General features: G+C 37.3%; 1 long non-coding RNA gene across 1 annotated transcript in view; it reads right to left on the reverse strand.

Moving 5' to 3' along the window:
* The window catches only part of LOC138701128 (uncharacterized), a 449,457-nt gene that overhangs the window by 426,730 nt on the left and 2,051 nt on the right, over positions 1–20,676 (reverse strand). Inside the window, exon 2 of the long non-coding RNA XR_011332456.1 lies at positions 6,081–6,141. This is a non-coding gene — a long non-coding RNA (uncharacterized lncRNA). The remainder of the gene's footprint in view (positions 1–6,080; positions 6,142–20,676) is intronic.

Consider the following 20,676-nt stretch of genomic DNA (forward strand, 5'->3'; position numbering starts at 1 on the left):
TTTTTTACATTTCAAGGCTACCCGTGTTATTAATTAAATAAAAATTTGCCAGCCTCCTTTAAAATATCTTAATTTTTAATTAAAACGTTTATACTAGAGTATCGAATAAAAAAAATTACGAAAATATCAAAATCTGAATTCAGTTGCTTAGCAACAACATGAATTACGTCACACGATTCTGACGCCACTTGCTTAGCAACGGCTCAGATTGATATGGTATTTGATAGACGGATGAACTTACTTTATTGCATGAACTATTTATTATATTTCTTATTTCTCTTACCAGAGACCCATACTAATTCAGATGAAGCACAGCAATTCCATTGTAAATACTTGTGTATATGTGGTACATGTTCAATAAAGAAATGAATAAATAATCATTATTAGGCCTAATACAATACACAAATTAAATTGCATTGTATTTATTCCACTTTCAATCATGTTCACAATTCAAAAATCAGTTCTTTTAAAAGTCTAAAATAGGCTGTCGCAATATCACCCAACCGAAAACATGGAAGTTTCATGCAATGGGGTCCTTTGAATCGCTTGTCACTTCCTGTTGGGTTCTCAGTTTTCATTTTTAAATTTGTAATATCGAGTACTGAAGCTCTGAAACGATATCAGTAGGAATTGTGGTATCGACCCATCTCTACAGACAATAAATAAAGCAGGCCTATCCATCGCTTAAGGCAGAGTCTGAACCTGTTATCTTTTATGGCGTGGTAAACACTACGTTCTCGGCAAATATTTACAACAATTATTAATACAACATATTACTCAAACTTGATTAGGACTGGGAACCCAGAGATCATTACTGCTAATGCAGTCTCTTAATTAGTACACGAGAATTCCGCCTAGTAAATGATGCTTGACAGAATCATACATCGTATTTTGCGAATCAGTTAATTAAAAACTGGATTGGCACTACTAGCACGTTCGATAATGAGGTCAATAATTGTTTTTATTTCCCATTAAGACATTTCCATACTCTTAACGAAGACAACAAATGTCACGTCATGATTGCATGGAAGGAATTCTGATCGCGGCCCATCTTAATCAGTGAACTGATAAAGAGGACCACACGTCTATCTTATTTTTTAACAGTTATGTAAATGATGTTACATGTAACTTGGACCTGGCAATAAATTTCTATAGGCCAAGGTTATAAATGCGATGTTATTCTGAAAGCACTCGGTATGGGGATATTGGACTGAGAGAGCCAGAACTTGGAAAATCCTATATATGCAAGAACTCTGAATTTTCGCCCCGTACAGAAAGAACTCTGACAAGTTGAGGCCCATTTACAGTGAAAACGTTAACATTAAAGCGAAGACGTGTAAACGTATTCGCCTAAGATATTACTTTTTTTTTAAAGTAATGTCTCCTATTTTTTATGTTATTGTTAACAAATTTCGGAGTACTAGTTCTTATACATTCTTAACTTTCCTGTTTCACTGACGCAGTTTCGTACCTCTGCCGCTAGAGAGCTCTGAATTATAGTCTGAAACATGGCGGCATGTAACAGCATTACGTCGGTGAGTATAAAGCAACGTTAAATTAAATTATGGTTTATTTAACGACGTTCGCAAGTGCAGAGGTTATATCAGCGTCGCAGGTGTGCAGGAATTTTGTCCCGCAGGAGTTCTTTTATATGCCAGTAAATCTACTGTCGCATTTGAACACACTTAAATGCCATCGACCTGGGCCAGAATCGAATCCGCAACCTCGAGCACATAAAGCCAACGCTATACCAACTACGCTACCGAGGCCTACTAAAGCAACCTGCTGTGATAAAGTTTCTGACGGCAAAAAGTGTGGCCCCGATTGAAATTCGTCGGGAGAATATAGGTTGTTTATAGAGATGAATGTTTAGACATCAGTATTGTGCGATGTTGGTCTGTTCATGCTTGTAATGAACCGGGTGCGACTCTCAGCTTGTGTGACCAAGGACGGAGCGTTTGCAGGCGATAATCACAGAATTGGGATTCTGAAAACTTTGTGTACAATGGAACTTGCTTTCACTGTATTTAACCATCCTCCATACAGTCCCGATTTGGAGCCATCAGATTTTCATCTGTTCCCAAAACTCAAAGAACACCTGAGGGGACTGCACGTTGATTCTGACGATACAGTGCAAACAATGGGTTTCACTTTTTTTGGTCATTCTCCTTACAGTCCCGATCTAGCGCCATCAGATTTTCATCTGTTCCCAAAACTCAAAGAACACCTGAAGGGACTGCACGTTGATTCTGACGATGCAGTGCAGACACTCGGTTTCACTGTTTTTATCATCCCTCCATACAGTCTCGATCTAGTGCCATCAGATTTTCATCTGTTCCCAAAACTCAAAGAACACCTGAGGGGACTGCACGTTGATTCTGACGATACAGTGCAAACAATGGGTTTCACTTTTTTTTGGTCATTCTCCTTACAGTCCCGATCTAGCGCTATCAGATTTTCATCTGTTCCCAAAACTCAAAGAACACCTGAAGGGACTGCACGTTGATTCTGACGATGCAGTGCAGACACTCGGTTTCACTGTTTTTATCATCCCTCCATACAGTCTCGATCTAGTGCCATCAGATTTTCATTTGTTCCCAAAACTTGAACATCTGAGAGAACCGTCCCTTGATTCTGACGATGCAGTGCAGACAGAAGTGAGCATATTTTGAGGTAATCTTTACAAAACTTATTTCATCAGATTGCATTCTGTGCTCGTTTCCTCGGGTTAAATTCAAGCTCCCCTTCCACATAAATACTAGGAGCTGCTGCAACTTGATCCCTCATCTTTATAGACTCATTGCTTTATTGTGACTTCAAATTTATGTAATAGGTCAGCTTCTAGTCTTGAGCACTCTACAACGCCACACATTAAATCTGAGCGCTGCTGGAAGTCGTCTCTACTAAAGATACATTCCCTCCTTAAAAATGAAAGAATGCAGAGTAGTAACTTTAGTGTCACTTTGACCCTCGCCCAATTAGTTTCGAAGTCTTCGCAATTTATTACGTACGCTATATACAGAGCTGACAGGTTCAGAATTATATACGCGCTCCATTTCTTTTTAAACACTATGAGAAATTAACTGCTCAAACAACCGGAAATTCTCGCTTAGATGCTTGTCTGTTAACGAGGGTGAGATATAATAGTTGACATGGAACATCTCGGGGTTTATTTTCCAGTGCAGTTGACATAGTGTAACGCCTGGAGACCACGGAGATATAAATAAATCCTACCATGCTCATCATTGGCGATAACCTAAGCTAACCTATATTTATAATGTATGACTTTTGGTCTGGTCTCCATGGGTGATAGCAACTCCGACGGGATTTATCTTCCAGCAGAGAACATAGGCCATTAAATTTCAGATTAAAAGTGTGATAAGTACAACTTCTAGAAATATCCCACCCAAGTTATATACATAGACTAGGAGTCTACCGTATTGGGTTATTGAAAAGTCAGGAAAGATTAATTTATTCTCATAGATACTTCCGTTTCAATTGAAGACATTACTACAAAAACAGCCCTAGTCATTTTTAATGAAATTGAGTTAAGGATACATTTTCTACTATTTTAAATGTTTATAGACTCCAAAAACTGCCCATGTCAAGTGCAATAGACACAAGGATAAAACACCAGTTGAACGGAAATAGGTGACGTGTTATTCTTTTATTTTTTATTGTTCTCCTGAAAAATAGCAATATTTTGACAAGGGTTGTTTTTGTAATAATGTCTTCAATTGTTTCATTAACGTTGCTATGGCAAGTGAAATAAATGAACAGCAACTGAAGCTGTTCTTGAGTCAGTAACCATATTCTGTAATACTCTACGCGCATATTGCTTCTTAGCAACCCACAACACAGGCTTAATATTACTGAAAAAATAAATGAAATTCGAATATATTTTACATTGAAGATATTACTAGTGCCTTGAGTAGCGAATACTGCATTTATTTTCTTGAACTGGTTACGATATTTTTTTTTTAAAGTTCACGTTCTTTAGTTTATGATTATGCTAAGCTGATTCACATCAAGAGGTGACTACTATTATTTCAAATAATACAACCACCAACCACGTAAATTCATGCAATTATAGAGATTCGTCCCCTGTCATCCTTTTTTAATCAGAAAATAATATTATTAAATATTTGCTTAATGGTTAACACTTTTGAAAACTGACACTTTTGCCTTCAGCAGAATTCTGATGCACAAAAATTTCGGTCCATTACAAATTCCGTTTTGACTTTAAAAAATATGAACACAGATCTCCGGCTTTAAGAGTCGACGACCGAGAAATGCAGTCAATTTAAGATTTAAGCAAATAACAGTCATTAGACGTTATTTTGTCGTGTGTCAGACAACTAGAACATGTTTCTCTTTCCGCTTAGCTCTTCCAAAAATTTGGGTGGGCAATGATTAACTTCGGGTGGGCGCAAACCCACACGAACTCTCCTTCTTAACCCCGGGGTGACGTCATTGACAGTGAATCTCCGACATCATCAATTCATATTAAAAAGACTTATGACAGGGAGCAATTATGATGCACCCCCGCCTAAATACAGGTTGAGAGTGGAGGGAGAGGTCTGGAGGCCGAGACATAAGGCCAGGCCTGCATTCTTTTGTCTTTGATAACAGCTTAAGGAACTGCAGAACAAACACAACGCTCGTGATTTTTCTAGTGATCAATGAAGACTTTGGTGAGATGTAAAAAACCGATGAAGACCGTGAGCTACTATCGATGGAGCAACGTTCCGGAATATTCCATGATAGTTCATATTGGGAATTATATGTAACGAGCCAGTAAATTTCCATTCATTTTGTACATCTATTCAGCCATTAAATTTTTAATTCATTTCGTCCAATAATTTATTTATTTATTAGTTAAATCATTGAATTCATTAATTTAATTCACTTCGCTCATCCACTCATTCTATTCAGCCATTAATTTCTTCATTTCATTTATTTATTCATTTACACATGTATAAATGTAATTTTCTCATGAAATTTCGGCCATTGTATGGGACCGGTGCCCACCCAGCATCGCGATGCACTTGGAGAGCTACGATAGGTAGCGAAAATCCGGTTTTGCAAACCAGTTATAACGGCTGGGGGGATCATCATGCTAACCACACGATACCTCCATTCTGGTTGGATGATCGTCCACCTCTGCTTCGGCATGTGGACGTGAGGCTAGCAGCCGGCTGGTCGGTCTTGGCCCTTCATGGGCTGTAGCGCCACGGAATTACTTTTTTATGTACGTAAGTATGTATGTAGGCCTATGTATGTATGTATGTATGTATGTATGTATGTATTTTAATAGGTTATTTTACGACGCTTTATCAACATCTCAGGTTATTTAGCGTCTGAATGAGATGAGGGTGATGATGCCGGTGAAATGAGTTCGGGGTCCAGCACCGATAGTTACCCAGCATTTGCTCATAGTGGGTTGAGGGAAAACCCCGGAAAAACCTCAATCAGGTAACTTGCACCGACGGAGAATCGAACCCGGGCCTGGTTTCACGGCTAGACGCGCTAACCGTTACTCGACAGGTGTGGACTGTATGTATGTATGTATGTATGTATGTATGTATGTATGTATGTATGTATGTATGTATGTATGTATGTATGTATGTATGTATTATGTATGTCTACTTGTTTATTTAATCATTTATTTATTTAGTGAGTGAGTACTCATTTATTTATTTATTTATTTACCATACTTCTTCTTTCATTCATTCATTTAACCATTACTTTATTTATTCATTCCATTTATCCATTCATTCATGTATTCATCCAACAATTCTACCGGTGGTCATTTTTTCATCAAGTCAGTTTTCATATTGTTTTGTGGTAATGTACAGTTTCCAAGTATTTCCTGTATTTTCGCTAAATCTGTCAGCGAGTAGATCTTGAAAATCGAAGTACAGGGACTGTACTAGTATACTTTACGAGCCTGCTTTACTGGTCAGGAGCTCTTAACGCGTCAGCTTAGCTGGTTATCAGCTGGCCAGCTAGGGAATCATGTGGCGATAATGCTCAAGCCATAAGATGTACTAAACAAGTATTTATGATTTTGCACTCACCGACTGCAGGAAATCCTCTGCATTAGCTGCTCCAGGCCTTCTCTTCAGTGTCCTTGGCACTCTGCGTAATAAAGAAACAAATGAAATTAACTATGTTCTCCTATGATCTGTTTTATTCTACTCTACTGTAATGGAAATGACAATTTTATCGTCTAATCACAAAGTAAAAAGAGAAATTATTGTGATGGTGCAAAATTCGAAGTTCAGATTTTAACGGACTTACAGATTTTCAGTATCTCTAATATGGAGAAACCGTCAACATCAAAATTTTGTACGTAAATTCTCCCACTGCTTCTACCTCGACTGATGAGATTTTGTACACTTAGTTTAAGCAGTTTTAATACAAAAATATTTACCATATAAAGATTTTTTTTATTTCAGTAGGTTATTTTACGACGCTTTATCAACATCTTAGGTTATTTAGCGTCTGAATGAGATGAATGTGGTAATGCCGGTGAAATGAGTCCGGGGTCCAGCACCGAAAGAGTTACCCAGCATTTACTCATACTGGGTTGAAGGAAAACCACGGAAAAAACCTCAACCAGGTAACTTGCCCCGACCGGGAATCGAATCCGGGCCACCTGCTTTCGAGGCCTGTGACGCTAACTGTTACTCCACAGGTGTGGACACCGTATAAAGAATAACATTGCAATTTTTACATACACATTTAATAATATTCCAATATACATTTATGTTATTTTAATAAAAGCTTTTCTACGTAATATACTACGGTACTTAAAAGATATATGCAAAATTTGAGAACTGTAGCTTCAACCATCTTTGAGAAAGAGGAACATTATACTTCTAAAATAAGTAAAAATTGTGATTAAAATTTCTTACGCCCAACCTATTAAAATGGTAATTTTATGGCCTGAAAGTACTCAGAACTATATATACTTCGTATCAGCTTATTTAATACGCTAAAGGTGAACCCTAACCATTTTTCCCCTATTATTATATTCGCTAATGGATTATAGTATGTTACGAGAAAATCCACAAACTATTAGGGAAAACACGGAAATTTTACTTGAAACAAGTAAAGCGATAGGTTTGGAAGTGAATCCCGAAAAGAAGTATATGATTATGTCTCGTGATCAGAATATTGTACGAAATAGAAACATAAAAATTGGAGATTTATCCTTAGAAGAGGTGAAAAATTCAGATATCTTGGAGCAACAGTAACACATATAAATGATATTCGGGAGAAAATTAGACGCAGAATAGATATGGGAAATGCCTGTTATTATTCGATTGAGAAGCTTTTGTCATCTAGTCTGCTGTCAAAAAATCTGAAAGTTAGAATTTATAAAACAGTTATATTACTGGTTCTGTATGATTGTGAAACTTCGACTCTCATTTTGAGAGAGGAACAGAGATTAAGGATGATTGAGAATAAGGTTCTTAGGAAAATATTTGGGGCTAAGAGGGATGAAGTTACATGAGAATGGAGAAAGTTAGACAATATAGAACTGCATGCATTGTATTCTTCACCTGACATAATTAGGAACATTAAATCCAGACTTTTAAGATGGGCAGGGCATGTAGCATGTATGGGCGAATCCAGAAATGCATATAGAGTATATATGGGAGACCGGAGGGAAAAAGACCTTTGGGGAGGCCGAGACGTAGATGGAAGAATAATATTAAAATGGATTTGAGGGAGGTGGGATATGATGATAGAGACTGGATTAATCTTACACAGGATAGGGACCGATGGCGGACTTATGTGAGAACGGCAATGAACCTGCGGGTTTTTTTAAAGCCATTTGTAAGTAAGTTGTAAGCTAGTGGATTATTGTGATTTTCTAGCTTTCAAATTGAATTTTCTTTTACCAACTTAGTTTCGAATTTTGGGTACTGACAAATACTACAACTGGCAGTTATTTTCTAACTGTTATGTTGGCAACAATAATTGTGTATTGCAGTAAAGGGAACTGATGAAACAAGAAAAACTGACAAACAAAACCGTTGAATTTCATTTACAATAAATCGCATTACGTGCTATTAATTTAAGAAATATACAGACTGGAAGGGGGCTTAGAGATGTGAATCACGGCACTGAGTTAAATATAGAAGTCTAATATAATTGTGGTGTTTTTACGAATGGCTTTTGAGAAAAGTAGCATTTTTAGTTGAATTTTGGACTACGTATTTCCAGAAAAACAGGAAAGGTTAGAGACGTGATGAGGGACTTTGTAGAGCAAATACAAACAGATGTGTCCTTCACTGATTTGTTACGTAGCCTAATATTAACGGTTTGGCCTCAATTTAATTGAAGATAGGTAACAAAGAGTGTGACAGGAAGATATGGCAACCGTGTATTCAGTGACGGTACAAACAAGTCGAATGAAAAGCTAGAGAAGGAACGAGGAAATGCACAGCCACCAAAGTCCTCTGCGACGAGTTAGATTATTGAATCTTTCGTACAGTTACGTACATAATTTTGCGACTCAACCCCTACGTGAACACTTGTAATGTGTCATCCGTTCGCTTTTATTTTTATGAATGACCACAATGATATTAGACTTTACGTTTAACTCCCCTCCCTGATTCATCTCTCAAAGGGTCCCTATTTAGTTCCCTTCCATCCAGTATATTAATAGTAATATACGTTACAAGAGCGGTATGTTGAAGTTTTCATGTTCGAGGAAAAGTTTGAACAAGCGAAACGTAGTTGAGCTTTTTTAATTTCCGAGAATTGAAAGAAAACATACCGGTCGTGTATCGTACATTATTTTGTGCGAAGATCGTTTATTACATATCTGAAAGAGGAATTTCTAATTAGTTGCAATGAAATCTCCATCTTGGTTTCTGTTCAATGACGGCAATTTTGGAAAACAAAAATATCTATCTTCAACATTGTTGCTTTAAAATGTTTTCTGTGTTTACTATACTCCAGCAGGCAGTGATATACGTCTGTCTTTTTTTTTTCCCAGTCTATAAATGCGAACTTAAAACAAACGGTAAGGTTATGTAATGATTTATTTTTCATTTTAATATTTTAACAATATTATTTATATAACATATTGCAGTAATAACATCGGCAAGTTTAATTTTGCCGGTCAAGGAGATGTTTAGAAATGGAAAATTCTTTCACATCTAATTCGGCACATTTTTTCACGGCTTCCTTAATGTTACTTGCATCACGAATGCAGTAACTTTAGTGGAGTTGTAGAGTTTACTTAATTTTTGCAAATATTTAAAAACAATAATTAACAGTGTAATTTAGGTAAAATTGCAGTGATAAGTTTCCAATTTATAATTATTACTATATTGAACGTCTCTAAAAATAATATGTTAAAAGCCTAAAGCAGTAAAATCAATATGTCACTTAAGCGGTAAGAAGAGGGAAATTGTTAAGTGTGTTAGGTTGGGAATACTGAATGTGGAATTTTAGACTTTCCGCGGATTGGTTTTGTGCGGAAACCAAGCAAATACGCACGACCTCGCACAAAAGTAGTTACATTTATTACAGACAGGGAGTCTGAAACCCCTTTTTTGAAGTCATAAATACAAAAAACTGCATTTCCATGAAGATCTTGAAATACATATTTTTTGCATAAAAATATTTCTTGTCCGTATTTTGAGTACTAAGTTGCAGTAGTGGTAGTGAATATTATTTCATAATACTTTCAACTGCAGACTTTATTCAGTATCGAAATTCAGCCTGAGCGAGAAATGACCAGCAAATTTTAGCTGGAGCCCTCTTATTAGGGAAACGAGATAGAATCCACAGCTTTACTTTCCTCCCGGAGGAAGCCTTGATAAGAAATTTATCTTCTCTTAAAATTCATCGCCCTAAGGCAAGTGGAATACAAGAACTCTGGATCCAACCACCAGACCACCGAGAATAAGTGAGAAATTAAAAACAAAAAAAGAGAGAGAGAGAAGTAGACAAAGTTCTGAAGAACACAAGCACAGGATTGCTCGTAAAAGATATCGTGAATACATTTGCTTCAAATGAAGAATAGACGTTTGGTCTTAACGTAGAACTGAGAACGCACAGTTTATGCACGGGCCTGTACGAATAGTACAGACAGCGAGAGAGGTGTAGCAGTAGAAAATAACTTCGGGATCGCTCCCGCATCTTACGAGCCCAGAACAACGCATGTTTGAGGAAGCTATGAGCGAGACACTGGCGTTCTCTTAGCGCTGCGGCGGCAAAAAAAATATATATATCAGTCCAAAATAAATCAGGCGACAATTTGGACTGCACCCAAATGACTCTTTCTGAGTTTGCTTTTATTTTATTTAGGCTTGTACATTGAAGTCACGTGGCCCATTTCACACATCGTCGATCCGTGAGTGTGACGTTTGTTCAAGACGTCATCAACCGCCGGGGTCATGAAAATCGCAACCTGTGATCCGTGATATAAAAAATAATATTAATTCTGATTTTGCTTATATCCCTTCCATAGCGACGTTTGTACTGTTTCTACTGAATGGGACACACAGAAATTCTTCCTCACTGTGCCTATAGTCAAGCTTTCATGTCTGAAGTCCCCGGGAGGAAAGGCGAGATGAATGAACCCTTTTAAGAGTGGATTTTTCAGTCCCAAAATAATCAGAAAATTAAGAAGTGGTTTTATAACAGACACCATGTAAATGGGTGAGGGGTTATGTAATGTAAGCAGCAGCCAAACTTACACAGGCAGTATATAGATTACTACATTGACCAAATGTTAAAAAAAAAAAAATGCTATGTTTTATTTAACGACGCTCGCAACTGCAGAGGTTATATCAGCGTCGCCGGATGTGCCGGAATTTTGTCCCGCAGGAGTTCTTTTACATGCCAGTAAATCTACTGACATGAGCCTGTCGCATTTAAGCACACTTAAATGCCATCGACCTGGCCCGGGATCAAACCCGCAACCTTGGGCATAGAAGGTCAGCGCTATACCAACTCGCCAACCAGGTCGACCCCAAATGTTTAATTATATTTTGTTCTAGATATGAGACATTTAAGATGCGAGATAAAAAAAATTGTTCAGTGGGCTGTACTACATCATTTATTTATTTATTTATTTATTTATTTATTTATTTATTTATTTATTTATTTATTTATTTATTTATTTATTTATTTATTTATTTATTTATTTATTTATCTATTTATGTCCATAACAGGGCAAACCCCCAGTTACAATAGACAGTACAGATAAAAAAAAATATTGCATACAACACGAAAAAAGAGGTAAAACAGATACAAGTGTATTACAAATTAAAAATGGAAAAGAGAAGGAAAATAAAAACAAATAGATACCACCTAATAAAAAAGACAGATACAGATATAAATGAAAAACACCAAATAAAAACAAATCAAAAAGAGCCAAGTACAGACAGCACAGCCAAAAATTCAAAATGTAGGCGTAGCTATAATTGGCAAATTGCAGAGCAAATACAACACCATGTTAATAAATTCAATATACAGCACTACACAGCAGGCCCAATAGACTCAATTCATGTATTCAAAAAACTCACCAACACAGAACATGTGTTCAAGTAATGCTTTACATAACTTTTTCTTGTACATATTGTACGATAACGAAAAATCTAAATCCTGTTTATTTGATAGATGATTGTAAGTTCGAAGCATTAATAAAAGTGGAGACATTTTATGAGATTGTGTTTTTGTTGTCTGTAAATAAAAGAGAGATCGCGTTCTCAAATTTTATTTACCAATATTGAAACTAATTAGCTGTAGATGATCAGGGTTGTCTATTAAGCCATTTATGGTTTTGAACAAATCCATTTGTTGTGCTCTTATCCTGCGACTACTGAGAGATGGTACATTAAATTCAACCAGCATGGATTCATAAGATTGGAATATGTTGTAACATGAATGTTCTTTCATATATAGCAGTTTTAGGATTTTATTCTGTACTCTCTCTAGAATGACTGAGTACGAGTGATAGTGAGGGTTCCAAACTAGATGCGTACTCTAATTTACTTCATATTAAACTATTATATATTTTAAAGACAGTTTCAACATTCCTGAAACATTTTGAGTTCCTGTAGATGAAACCTACCAGTTTGAAGGCTCTATTCGCAATTGCTTTTATATGTGTTAAAAAGGATCTGCATAAATTTGGTATCCTAAATATTTTACATCCTGTATAGTCTAAACCAGGCCTGCACAAGACTTACGCTTTCCTAGTCGGCTCTCAGCTAAATTTAAATGGATTTGAGGGAGGTGGGATATGAAGATAGAGATTGGATTAATCTTAAACAGGATAGGGACCGATGGTGGGCTTATGTGAGGGCGACAATGAACCTCCGGGTTCCTTAAAATCTATTTGTAAGTAAGCATTATTATTAAAGTCATCTTCCTCGCCATTAATATTACTATATGGATTTTACCAGTCGGCCACTCCCTCTTCAGGAACTTGGAACTTTCAGATCTGATGTTACACAGCTACGAATGTTTGACTCCAAGTTATCTGTGACTGCCAGGTAAAGCCAAATGACTAAGGAACAGCTAACTCTGATAATAAGTCTAGGGTCTGTTTAATTTCACCAAGTGAAAACAGACCTAAGTAAATGTAATCTTCAGTACACAAACGCGGGGGCCATTTACCATATAAAATCCAAAAATACTTAGCGTTTGGCAGCCAACATTAGTAGCTTGTGACTCATATATGAATACAAAAGAAAGTGAAAGCGTATCTTAGCGGTAGAATGATGTGTCACAGGTATTAACTAGTTGTGCAGGGCTTTGATCTGTTCGCATGGGAGGGCCAAATAGCGATCTTCTTGGCTACATTTGCAAAGCGAAAAATATATTTTCCGCTTGCGCACGAAGTGGATCAGGAGTTTAATTTATTTCTCAAAAAGAAAAACGAGTTTATAGCCTCTATGCACGGCTGAAGTGAAACTTTTTAACGTGCAAATGTGTAGTCATCTTTTTAAATGTCGGTGCAATAAGAGACACTAAATTAGGGCTAAATTTAACATTTTTATACTCATTATGCTTCGGAATTTAAAAATTAAATAATTATAATTAGTTTCTGATAGATAAAATAAGATATGAAGAAAGAAGCACACAGAAACAAATTGACTGTTTACAAATATTTGATGAGTACTTCTATTTGAGAATTAAATTGTAGTTCATAATATAAAGACTTTAAATCGATCACTGTATCATGAGTAGTTCCCGAAAAGTGTGTGTGCATAGAAAAGCCGGAAATATAATAATAATAATAATAATAATAATAATAATAATAATAATAATAATAATAGCAGCCACCTTGGTAGCTCAGTTGGCAGAGTACAGGCTTACGATGACTGAAGACACGGGTTCGAATGACAGTGATGGCGAATTGTGGTGGACAAATCCAAGGTTACATACACTGTACCTTCACTGTACCGTTATTCACGGTCAAATTATTTCCTCTCCCTCCGATTAATAGATATTTAATTTATTTCCATATGAATTTCATTATCCCATTTCCTACAAGGTGGCCCTGAAGTCCCGCATCATAGGAGTCTTTGATTTCTAATTGTTTTCTTTTTTATCAATAATATTATAGCACTCGAGTACATGATTGGCTAGACGAAAACTTACTACAGTGGATTGGTCGAAGGGGAACAGTGGAATGGGCTCCCCAATTCCCGGATTTAAATCCAATGAATTTTGCTATATGGAGTTTCCTTAAAGCGAAAGTGTGAAGCTCAGTGGCAGAATTGCTGCTGAGTGCCGTGCTATAACACCAATCTTAGCACAGATATTCTGCGGAACATGAAAGATCGCCTCCAGTTGTGTTTTGACATTGGAGGCGATCATATCGAACAAACAGTGTAATATAAGTTGTTATTCCTATGATGTGGGACTTTGGGGCCACCTTGTATAGTCTTCCCTTTGTTTCTTCTAAAAGAAGCTTAAACTAAAGACATCAATTCCTTTTACTAGTAATTAGTATATTCGATATAACGTAATTCCCAGGTGAATGGGCCAATAGACACCCTATATGAACAAGTGGGTTATTTACGACGCTGTATCAACATCTCAGGTTATTTAGCGTCTGAATGAGATGAAGGTGATAATGCCGGTGAAATGAATCCGGGCTCCAGCACCGATAGTTACCCACCTTTTGCTCATATTGAGTTGAGAGAAAACCCGGAAAAAACCTCAACCAGGTAACTTGCCCCGACCGGGATTCGAACCCGGGCCACCTGGTTTCGCGGCCAGACGCGCTAGTCGTCGTTACTCCACAGGTATAGACGATATGAACAAAAAACCGACAATAGTTTAGAAGAAATCTCGGTACACAGATAAAATGCTCACTTTTTTCGATATCGGGGTCTGATAATTTTATTTCCATGAAAATGTTTAAATATATTTTTAAAACATCGCAATAAGTATATTTTCTCTGCTGAGAAAGCAAATTTTCAGAACTCCATAAACGCTTGAAAAGAACGCCGAGGAAAGTGCAGAAGAACTATTTATGCTCCAACATGACCTTCCTTGTATGTTTTTATATCTTCCTAGACGTACTGCTCGACACTTCCCACACAAAATGCTCGCTGTACTTGCTCATACAGCCACTTTGGATCAAGGACTCTGCAGTAATTCTGGTTCTCTTATGATTGAGCTTCACGTTTTGTAGCTGCTAAGGAAAATCGGTAATTGACGTCGATAAATTTATCCAAAGGAAATCAAAACCTTGCGTGATATTTAAGAAGACTTTTCTCATAGCAGAACATACATACTATTTATTTATTTTTTATTTTTTTAATTGGGTTATTTTACGACGCTGTATCAACATCTCAGTAACAAATATAAATGATACTCGGGAGGAAATTAAACACAGAATAAATATGGGAAATGCGTGTTATTATTCGGTTGAGAAACTTTCATCATCCAGTCTACTGTCAAAAAATCTGAAAGTTAGAATTTATAAAACAGTTATATTACCGGTTGTTCTTTATGGTTGTGAAACTTGGGCTCTCAATTTGAGAGTGGAACATAGGTTAAGGGTGTTTGAGAATAAGGTGCTTAGGAAAATATTTGGGGCTAGGAGGGATGAAGTTACAGGAGAATGGAGAAAGTTACACAACACAGAGCTGCACACATTGTATTCTTCACCTGACATAATTAGGAACATTAAATCCAGACGTTTGAGATAGGCAGGGCATGTAGCACGTATGGGCGAATCCAGAAATACATATAGAGTGTTAGTTGGGAGGCCGGAGGGAAAAAGACCTTTAGGGAGACCGAGACGTAGGTGGGAGGATAATATTAAAATGGATTTGAGGGAGGTGGGATATGATGATAGAGAATGGATTAATCTTGCTCAGGATAGGGACCAATGGCGGGCTTATGTGAGGGCGGCAATGAACCTCCGGGTTCCTTAAAAGCCAGTAAGTAAGTAAGTAAGTAAGTAAGTAAGTAAGTAAGTATCAACATCTCAGGTCATTTAGCGTCTGAATGATATGAAGGTGATAATGCCAGCGAAATGAGTCCGGGGTCCAGCACCGATAGTTACCCAGCATTTTCTCATATTGGGTTGAGGGAAACCTCCGGAAAAATCCTCAACCAGGTAACTTGTCCCGACCGGGATTCGAACCCGAGCCACCTGGTTTCGCGGCCAGACGCGCTGACCGTTACTCCACAGCTGTGGACCATACATACTATGTAGCTACGATATGAATATATGTGCCTTAAAATCTAAAGAAATGGAAATTGATGGAAAAAATACACGAGCAAAAATTGAAATTCTACAGTAAATCGAAAGATAACAGAACAATTCTAACGTCGCCTACTCGGGAAGGTTATTTGCAGAAAACACAAACAATATACCGGTAGATATCAAATTGTAGAGATAAGTCAAAATGAATGAAATTAATAAAATACACTTTGGCAAACAAATGACTGCAATACGAGGTGGGTCAAAAGTCGCTTTCCCCAATATTCGTTCTTAGGTTTCGTACTTGTACACATATAGCTACAGATGTCATAACTTGTACAAACAAATACTTGGTGTAATAAGTGGTGGGTTCACAACCATGTTCGTGCGTCAACTGTTTTTCCGATGTTATGTCTTGAAAACAGCTCTCGTTTTGCCGATCTGCAGTTGATATGACAACAGGATGGAGCACCACCTCATTTTGGTGTAGGAGTGAGGGACTTCTTAAACCAGGAATTACATGAATACATTGGCACAACAAAATGACCACCCAGATCATGCGACCTGACACCATGTGATTTTTCGCTGTGGGATATCCTCAAAAAATGATGTTTTTCCTCAGAAACCGCTGGAAATTCAAGTGTGGTAGAAATGGTAAGCGAATTTTACGTGGAGCCCTCTATCAGGCGCAGGTTCTTTTAAGTGCTTTGACACTAAGACACTTTCCCGCCGAAGGAATTCATCCCAAGGTTTGTAACGATTTTTAAAAGCCATTGTCCTCGAAACCCGCGAATTTATGTTCTAACAATCAATAAGGTAATTGCAAGATTTAAATACTAAACCACAATTTATGAAATAAAGTAGTTTAGTGTTTGGGATTATACCCTAAAATATTCTGTCCAGAAGTGCAAAGTTCGTTTCATTTGGTTCCGTTAATATAGCAGGTTTTCCGAATTATATTTAAATGGAGATTGTTGTCGTTTAGTCATCTGTCCGAAGACAGATTTGAACCTTACAAGTACGTAATACCTATAAGGCATCATTCATGAAGCAACTAAGCCAGGAGGTAATGGGGTAGGGTGGCCAGTTCTTTTCCCCTCCATTGCATTCATCGCTGACTATACTCAGCGCATTTCGAACTGGCGGATCAAGAGTTACTGGACGAAAAACTGTGAACTGAAGCACTGGTAATCCCGGCTGACTTTAGTTGAGGAGAATGGTCCAGGAATGGGGTAAACACGCGTGGCAAATGCAGTCCATTGCTTGATCTCTGATCCGCCAGTTCTAAATGCGCTGACAATAGTAGCATATTACACTAATCAGACTTTAGCTGTATACAAACAATTTATTCTTCCTCTGAAACATATTGCCAAGTGAGATGCACTGTCTGATAATATAATATATATTAGCCAGAACCTTAATCAGAGGTAAAATGAAGATTATAAAATGTAAAGGTCATCGGCAATATACAGAAAATGAGTTGGTACGAAATGCGTAAAACGTATAAGAAAGCATCTCTTCTTCAAGAAGCCGATTTGGTAGTAGTTACGTCCTTGAATTATTTCTACTAAATATTATTTTCTCAGAAAAACTTCATCCGTTCTAAGAATCTTTTGAATCACTTCGCTGAAATGTTACGTGACGGACACTGGCATCTGACTGCAATCTCAACAGTACAGTACATTAAAACATTGTACTCCGACATCGTCTTGGATATTCCCGAACGTTCTTGGAGCCGCTGTAGACGAATGGAGGAGTGGGAAGTTGCTGAGGAGAATTAAATGATCAGGCTGCTATTGCATCAACTTGCAAGGTCGAGACGACATTCCCGCCCATGTCACGTAGACTGCACAGAATCATCTACACTGGCAGACTTGAACCTCTGCAACTGGGAATTTGCGAACACCGACGGACAAGCCTTAAAAATAGAAGATGGAGCGTCTAATAACGCTTATAAAGTCTGCAGTATCAGTGACGAAGCATCTTCAAGACTTTTAGAGACTATACAAATAAGTCAAAAGGGGCATATTACAATTGGAGAAACTGTTTCTTTCATAGCTCTTTTATACGAAGTCATTCAGTAGGCTAACAGACACAAATCAGAATAATCCATTACCAGTATGGATTTATTTTAGAAACTTGTAACTTCTGCTACTTTTCAAATATAGTCTCCTATACAATTGTCCCATCACTCTATGTACACACATTTTAATAGGAGTAAACATGCAATTACTGAAACCATTGGCGGTCTATACAGGGCGTAAGGGGTATAAGTGCCATCCTTTCCACAGTCGTCGGGGACGGTCTGCAGCAGGAGTCGTCAGCACAGAGCACGCTGGGGCTAGCCTCTCTTACCCGCGGAAAACGCAGTGCACTATAGTGCTCTCGTAGCTGCTAGCGGGTATGCTCTCTATTTCTCCCTGTTGCACGACTGTGCACACGGGACGGCACCGCGTACCCATTGCACATTTCAGCGAGTGCTGACGACCACTGGTCTACAGGATCAAAAAATGTCCATATAACATAGGGTCAAAACTTGATAGTTTTCCCAGAAAAAAAAAACATTTCTTCTCTTATTTTATTCGCGTTATACTGCTTATACAGTTAGTAAAATTACGAAAACAATTACATCAGTAGGTATATCTAGCAAAGAGTAAATATTGGTTAAAATAAATATTTGTGTGTTCTATTACGTTTTCGTGAAATTACAAAAAAACTGCATGCTTAAATTTGTTAATATTCTGGCGTGAGAGACGTGGTAATGTGTTCAGCAGGCAGTACTCTGCACAGACGTACGTAGCCTACATGTCAGCGGAATTCAAGCTCCCTATCCACAGCTCTACTGCCGAACGGAAGACAGTTCGGTACCAGGTATTCGATAAACAACTTACAATGTCATTCACAGTTTATCATATGTTATTAATTTATGGAGAAAGTCGTCGTAATTCAAATGAGGCAAGAAGATGTACCGTCAATGTTTTCCGCAATGAAGGTTACCTAATCGGCGCCGGAGCGAATTTTTGTCCTCAAATATTAATTGTCAATATTACAGACATTATTCTGTATGACAAATTAATACATCTATAATATTCTCACAGCTGCAGTGCATATGTTTGTACAGATTACTGTGCACTTAACTGCGCTCCTAGTATATTGGCAGTTGACATTGGACATATACGTCAACATATATGCCTAACTTGGAGTCAGACCACAAAGGGAAACATTGAAGGAGAAGAATTCGATCCGGTGCTGTGGATTGAATTCGGCGTAGCTCAGTGGTCAGAGCAGCTCAGTGGTACATAGAACCAAGGACCCGGGTTCGATCCCCGGCGCCGGAGCGAATTTTTCTCCTCAAATATTAATTGTCAATAGTACAGATATAATTCTGTATGACAAATTAATAAATCTATAATATATATGAGGTAGTAGAGCAAGTGGACAGCTTCAAATAATTGGGTTGTACTATAAGCAGTAATATGAGCTACTGCCAAGAAGTCAAAAGGAGGATAGCAATGGCAAAGCAAGCTTTTAATAGAGAAAGAAGCATTTTCTGCGGACCTCTGGGAAGATAACTAAGGAAGAGGCTAGTGAAGTGCTTTGTATAGAGTGTCGCATTGTATGAGACAGAAACATGGACATTACGACGAAGTGAAGAGAAGCGACTAGAAGCATTTGAAATGTGGTTATGGAGAAGAATGAAGCGTGTGAAACTGACAGACAGAATAAGAAATGAAGCTGTGTTGAGAATAGTGGGCGAAGAAAGAATAATGCTGAAACTAATCAGGAAGAGAAAAAAGAAATTGGCTTGGTCACTGAGATGAAACTGCCTACTGAAGGATGCACTGAAAGGAATGGTAAACGGAAGAAGAGTTCAGGGCAGAAGAAGATATCATATGATAAAACGACATTAAGATATATGGATCATGTGGAGACTAAGAGGAAGGCGGAAGATGGGAAATATTGGAGAATGCTGGGTTTGCAGTGAAAGATCTAACCTTGGGCATAAAACCATGAACGAATAAATTATTATTATTATTATTATTATTATTATTATTATTATTATTATTATTATTATTATTATTAACGAAAAAGTTTGTCTTCAATGCAAATTTGTCTCAATAGTTGTTTGTGGTGGTCTAATCATTTTCCAACTAAAACTCTTAAAAAATATATATATTTCTTTTTCGTCTTTTCACGTTGCTGCATGCACTAAATGGTGTTGAATAAGAACTGCAGAGATCAGTGCGTCTGCTTCTTCTCCCTCCCACTCTTTTCTCTTTACTTGCATAGAATATTCGAACTTCTGCAGCGGAAATTCCAGCGCATCTGAAGCTGCGGTGTGCAGATTAGTTTGTGTTGTGGCGGCTACTATGAATAAAACATGTAATATGCCTAAAGGAAACACTGGAGTAATTATACTTTCTTCATTATTTTGCGTACGACTACTGGAAGTGAAATATTCACAGGTCTTTTTTTTTTCATATAGAATTAAAAACTGCTAGTATCTTAGTAGTCCTATTTTATATTCTTATAGCAACCATTGTAAAAAGTAGATTTCAGTGTTTGTCACTGAGCAATGCAAAGATTTCATTTCTGCGTTTGATGCTAGTCTTACTTTTAAAACATAGCCTATTTATTATTGAATTATGAGTGACCATAACTAACTTCGTCCATGTAGAAAGCGATATGATAGAATAACCCTGATGAGAAATATGGGAGGAGAAACTAACTTGAAAAGTTATGCTTCAGTAAAGTCACGGGGTAAGCCTCTATAAACATAAACGCAAATACAATCGATTGCCGATGACATAATCCAGAGTAAATATAGTGTAGGAGAAGAATAAACATCTCTTGTATCTAAGTCAGTGCTTTGGAATACAATTACTGAACAAACCACAGTCTACTTTCGAGTTCAAGTTTGGAGAGAATTTTATTTGCTGATTCGAGCTATTGAATATGTTTTAACTAAATTT

The sequence above is a fragment of the Periplaneta americana genome, chromosome 6 (assembly GCF_040183065.1).
Source record: "Periplaneta americana isolate PAMFEO1 chromosome 6, P.americana_PAMFEO1_priV1, whole genome shotgun sequence".
In the NCBI taxonomy this organism is placed as follows: domain Eukaryota; kingdom Metazoa; phylum Arthropoda; class Insecta; order Blattodea; family Blattidae; genus Periplaneta; species Periplaneta americana.